Here is a 5,952-nt window from a genome sequence, read left to right on the forward strand (position 1 = left end):
TTTTCTCATTTAGTTTCATTTAAAGTGCCTGAATAAATCTGAACAATTAAACTAAATAGTTAAGTTGATAAATTAGTTTAAATATACAATTTCAAATCCTAAAATGAATGACTTACATAATTATACAACATAGAAAGTGATGCTTTAAATAGCCTAGTCTGAGCACGTGATGCTGCCGCTGACAGGCCGGCTATATTATGAGAGGGTAGGTGTCCCTAATAAAGTGGCCACTCAGTGTATGTATCTATGTATGATTGTATCTACCTATCTACCCACCTATCCATCTCTCTATCTATCCATTATATAAAAATATGTATAAAGGTCTGCTTTGATCTTCTCTAGTTGCCCCTCTGATACCCCTCAGCATTTTCCTTCCCTCCGCTGTGTGGTCCAAATTTCTTTGAACTCAATATTTCATTAAGAAGCTCTCTGGAGTATAGGAAGTGGTATATAAAAAAATCTATATATCTAAATAAACAATTAAAGTTAAAATGAAGCCCACATATCTTGCTGTAGACCCTCACGAGTGTTTTATGTTTGTTCGGTTAATTTCTTGTTTCTTAGTGTGGCAGAAGAAAACACACTTCCATATTTCATTGAGTCATACATTCAGGTAGAAGATAAAACAAAGAATACAGTATTTGTAAGGGGATGAGTATAGGTTTAATAGGCCCTTATATAGCATACTAGGCAAGTACAGCCGACAAATTCAAATGTTTTCTGTTGCAGTAGGCCCTCCCCATTATCTGGGTACTATTGACACATATCAAAGCTGAGTGAAGTGAGGTGATATCCTCCAAAAACTGGAGTCACTAAAGAGATACCAGCGCCTGCAGCCAGGAATCATTACTTGTCAGGGAAACAGCATGTTAGTCCTGTAAAACTAGTGTTTGATATGAACCCTGCAAGGTGATGAATGCATCAGTTCTATTAGGAGAAACAGATTCATCATATTTTTTTGTGAGCCACATGTGTAAGCCTACTTTTTGATTTTGGTGTTGAACGTGTAAAAAAAAAAAGTTCTTATGTGTGTGAAAATATGAAAAACATGTTGGTTTTCTTGCTGAGGAAATCTGCAGATTCTGCCCTCTCTCGTCATTCGCTCTTGTGGGTATTACTGGTTAAAAATCCACTCATTAGTTATACAAAGTTTAACTAGGAGACTGACACGGCAGTCAGACGCGGCGTTCTGTTCGGGGCTGGGTTTATAAATGATTAGACTTTTAACGGTGACAATGAGTGATGCATCACCCTAGGATTGCAAGTCAGACGACATCATTATCAACGGAATCCTGCTTTCTTGAAGGACAATCGCAAGTACTCTGTACCGCGTGCCACGGTTGGCTATTAACAATAATATACACAAGCCCCTGTGTCCCACTAAGATATAAATCTGTTCTTTACTGACAGTGGATGAACTCTTACATTTGTTGTAGGTCATGGTTTAAGTACTTTTAAAATGTCTTACTTAAACGAGAGACTGTAAATACTACACGGATAATCGTTACTACAGTATTTGTTTTATTTAGTTTTCTTCAAGAAGCTGTAGACTGTGACATCTCCCCCGTCCACAGACTCGAAGACTGCTGACTGCGGCTCTGCAAAAACAGGTACGGTGGACCTCCGCCATGAAAAATATAATGTGTCCTGCAGGACGGCTAAAAAGAAAAAGTTATAGTGATTATCAGGATAATGGTTGAAACCATAAAAATTCAAGGCAAAATACCCCCCATGCAGTGTTTCAAAGTCGGGAGCATGAGTAAATAAACAGATGACTGTCTTTGCGCCATTCTCAAAGACAAACACAACTCTAAAAACATACCTTTATAATATGCTTGAGTTTTTGTTAAACTCACAGAAAGGGTGAGGTTTCAGTCTACTTTTTGAAAACTATTCTTGCTATTACTATGTTTGTTTATATGTATATATATATGCATTTATTTATGTAATATATTTTAATTAATACCATTAATGTATACATTAAGGATATGCTTTGTTGAACTTTTGGATGCACTTGTACACTGTTTTATTATTCTTTGAAAGAGAAATGTGTAATTGCTGAAGTAGAGTTTTTATAATGTTACATATTGGCGCCAACTGCCAAACTTCATCTCATCCCGAAATATATTACAATTGATTTAACTTCATGTCTGCATTTCAATATGCTCTTTGGGACATAATAAATACGTCCAGTCACAGACCACCAGAGGGAGAAAGTGAGGTCCTTTGGGTTCATTTTATTCCCTGAGAAAGACTGAGCTCCCTTAAGAAAAGCAGCGCAGTCAGAAGCACCAATTTGAGGCTCAGAGTTCATCAGCATGGCTGTGTAGTCGCACTCGGGAGAGTTTGTGATTCCCAATGACCTTTTAATTCATTTTTGGGTATAGATTTTACAGAAGGTGTTTTCACCTGACTCAGATATTTGCAATGATATTTCCAAAAGGTATGCCGAGGTGAATCAGAGCAAACACCTGCGTATCTAGCGTGAGAAACCCCAACGAAACCCCGACGAGAAGCAGCACCAGAGCCGGTCGGTGCGTGGGCAACGTTGGTGTGATGACTTTTTCCCCACGCTGTCTGTGCCAGAGGCCATCAGAGCTTTAGCTTCCCCCCTTGTTCCTATTATGAGTTCAGTGTTCCAGCGAGAGAGAGAAAACAGGAAAAAAAAAAAAAGATGAAACATCCAGTGGATCTGAATTACAAGTCAATGAGGTCATTAGTGATTCCAGGAGAGGCAGGCGAGTGTGTGCGAGAGTGTGAGCGCGCTGTAGTAAGGCATAGTAATCGGTTATGTGTGCAGGGTTTCTTAGAGAGAGAGAGAGAGAGAGAGGGAGAAGGAGGAAGGGAAACAGCATCTCGTTGGGCCCCCCCGACGCGAGCCGGGTTTCTAATCGCATTCCAGAAACATAACTTGCAGAAAGTTTGTGCTAGCCTGGTGGATTTTCATTTCAGATGTTGTCAACTCAAGGGCATTTGGACCAATCAATATCTGTCTGTCTTCTGGCACACACAAAGTTGGCTATTAGAAAAGAGCTTCTTATAGCAGGCTCAGCCAATACCATTAGCCCTAGCCTAAGGGCAGTTCTATCCATGAGACAGGGTAGGCACCTGCCCCCCCCTCCCCTCCCCCACCATTAAGCAGGTCTCCAGGGATGTCATTTGGACATATCGGGCAAAGAGCATTTCTTTATTCTTTCTCTTTTCTACACCCAGACTCCACCAAAAATCAATAAATCTGTTCTTTGCTTATTTTCAGAACTTTGCTTCAATATAAGCAAGGACTTACCTTCCAGCTACAAACTCATGCAACACCAGGTCAGGTTTTTTTTTCTTCCTCTCTCTCTCTCTCTCTCACACACACACTCACTCTCTCTTTTTTTGGTTCTTTCTGATTTCTCCAAAGCTCCAATTTAAAAGCAAATAAATTGGGAAACTATCTGCTCTTCATTTTGTTCTGTAGAGATTAAAAGACTCCCCTTAAAAGAAGAATTCTTACATCACTGGTATATACAGCCACTCTCCTCTTGTCTCCCTTTCTCTCTCTGTTTTTTAACAAGCAACATCTTAACGATTTAACTTTCACAGTGTTGAATGGAATCTGTCAGGCTTTAAGAAAAAAAAAAAGAAGCATCCATGACTATATATGATGATACACAATCTGCTCCTGTTAGATCTCTCTTATTTCTTATTTCACATCATCACAACCACCCCTCAACACTTGGTCAGACTTAATTTGTCCTCCTAATACACTTAAATCCCAAACATTGCAATCTAGAAGAAAAATATAGATTTATTATAACATTAATTGAGATATGCAAATTGAATACATCATTGGTAGTTATCAAAATATACCAAAATCTATCTATCTATCTATCTATCTATCTATCTATATCTGAGAGTTACTGCACAAATAATTGAAAGTGATTAATAGTGGCTTTTATGTTGTGTGTGCAGTGTTGCATTATGTACATGTTTAGGTAGAATTTTTATTTTTAAAACGCTTTGGACACCAAACCCTTCACACTGCATTCTTCCACGGCTCTAGAAGGGGAATCCTTTGTTGCCTAATTGCTTTGATCTCTGTGATGTTTCACCGTTCCACTAATGTGTCACACAGTACAATACATCTCCGGCATCATATGTAGATCGCTGGCATCACATGTTCAGCAGGGCTTGGAAACAGACTTAGCAATTGTTATAGTGCACTGATTGTGGAGAGAATAAAAATAGAGAATTCATATGTGCATACATACATACATATGTGCATACACACACACACACGCACGGTGAGCCGGTCCGCTCTGTGGGGTGATTTCTAACGCTGTGGTTTAATGCTTGCAGTATCAGAATTCTGCGAGAAGAAGGATCCTTGATGTTAAAGGGACCCTTATATAATAACTCTGAAGAATAATAGCAGAAGGTGTAGTAGCAGCAATCCCTGTAGTAGCCTATATTGATCGGTTCTAATGAGCACCAGTGGAGCTGTAGCTAATGGTGTTGTGTCTGGTGTTGACGGCAAATGTGGGAGAAGATTATCAACCCAAGGGGTTTCATAGTGGTTGGGCTGCCCTGAGCCCTCGGGGCAGTCATGCACTTGAGAGGTCACTGTATCAAATGAAGGGAGCTAGGTTTGCCTTCTTCTACTTAAAGATTTTTTTCTCTCCCTCTTGCTTTTTCTTTTCACTTACCAAGAACAGGCACCAATCAAGCCATTTGCAGTTTAGTTTTTATATTTGCGGTTCTCTGGCCCACCTATTAGCCAAAACACAATATCTGTATTTGTCGATATAACCTTTGTCTCTCTCTTTCTCTTCCTCTCTCAGTGCAATCCTATTTCAATGGCCTCTCTTTGTCTACGTAACCTGTCTGTCTGGTGTCTCTCTGTATGTTAGTCTGAACTTCCCTTGTTCTTTCTAGTATTTTTTAGTTTCTTCTCAAGCTGTATCTATTTTTGTTCTGTATTATTTTAGTTTTAGTTTTTAAACTCTATTAACTGCCTCTGGATTCTAACATTTCTAAACGTTTTGCTTTGATTACTTTTCCACTTGGGCAATATGTACCCAAAAGGTGAGTTGAGAAATTCAGCAATTATATCAATGACGGGGTTGAGCTGGATTTACTGAGCAGACCCAATAACACCCCTTCATGTTCAGTGATGCTCTTGAAAGTGAACGTTAAATCACTATCGTATTCTCAGAATGTTTTTTATACAACAAACAAGGAATATCAGGGTGTAGATATCACTCCTCTTGCCCTCTGATCAAAATTCAGATATGTTGTATGTGATTTGTATAACTTTGTGTGATAGTATTTCAGTATTCACAGTATTTAGGTATCTAGTTGTATATTTTTCCTGAGCTGATACATTCAATCATGCAGATGTGTTATGCATTGTTTATTACATTAACAGCAATTATTATTGATAAAATCCATATTGGATAATTTGACGAGGACTCATCCTAAGACATTTAGGAACTCTGTGGGTCGAGGGACTGGTGTGGTTTTTACACAGTAATACCTGGTTTGCTGCCAGTTTGCTCTGCACAGCATCGTTTTAATTCTGTGTTTACTCAGGATCTCCGAGTCTGAATCAGCCCACTGCTTCTAAAGGAGACTCTGTCCTTTTGATGGTGGAAGTGATGCATCCTGGGGGAATTCGGCCAGGACAGCTGGGTCGAAACCTCTGCTCCTCTTCAACAAGTGTCTTGGGAGGTTTGATAACCCAAGAGGTAGACAAGGCCTTGGCATAATCTCCCATATGAGAAGCAGCTTAAAGTTGAGGTTAATTAATATGTAATTATACATCAGTTACATTTTAACTGTGAACTGACCCGTGAAAAACAACATCAATTAAATTTGCAGTCAATGACTGAAAACCATTGCTGACTCCAGTATTAGCATTACATCTTAACTGATATATTTCAACACGTATACTGTGTACATTGCAAAGCT

The 5,952-nt window shown here is 39.0% G+C and overlaps 1 long non-coding RNA gene across 1 annotated transcript; it reads left to right on the forward strand.

Moving 5' to 3' along the window:
* The first annotated feature begins 1,303 nt into the window (after positions 1-1,303).
* On the forward strand, positions 1,304-5,723 carry LOC136716160 (uncharacterized). The gene is made up of 4 exons (XR_010805126.1): positions 1,304-1,432; positions 1,530-1,610; positions 3,257-3,315; positions 5,575-5,723. It is a non-coding gene; the product is annotated as an uncharacterized LOC136716160 (long non-coding RNA).
* Positions 5,724-5,952: the final 229 nt, after the last annotated feature.

The sequence above is a fragment of the Amia ocellicauda genome, chromosome 20 (genome assembly GCF_036373705.1).
Source record: "Amia ocellicauda isolate fAmiCal2 chromosome 20, fAmiCal2.hap1, whole genome shotgun sequence".
Classification (NCBI taxonomy): Eukaryota; Metazoa; Chordata; class Actinopteri; order Amiiformes; family Amiidae; genus Amia; species Amia ocellicauda.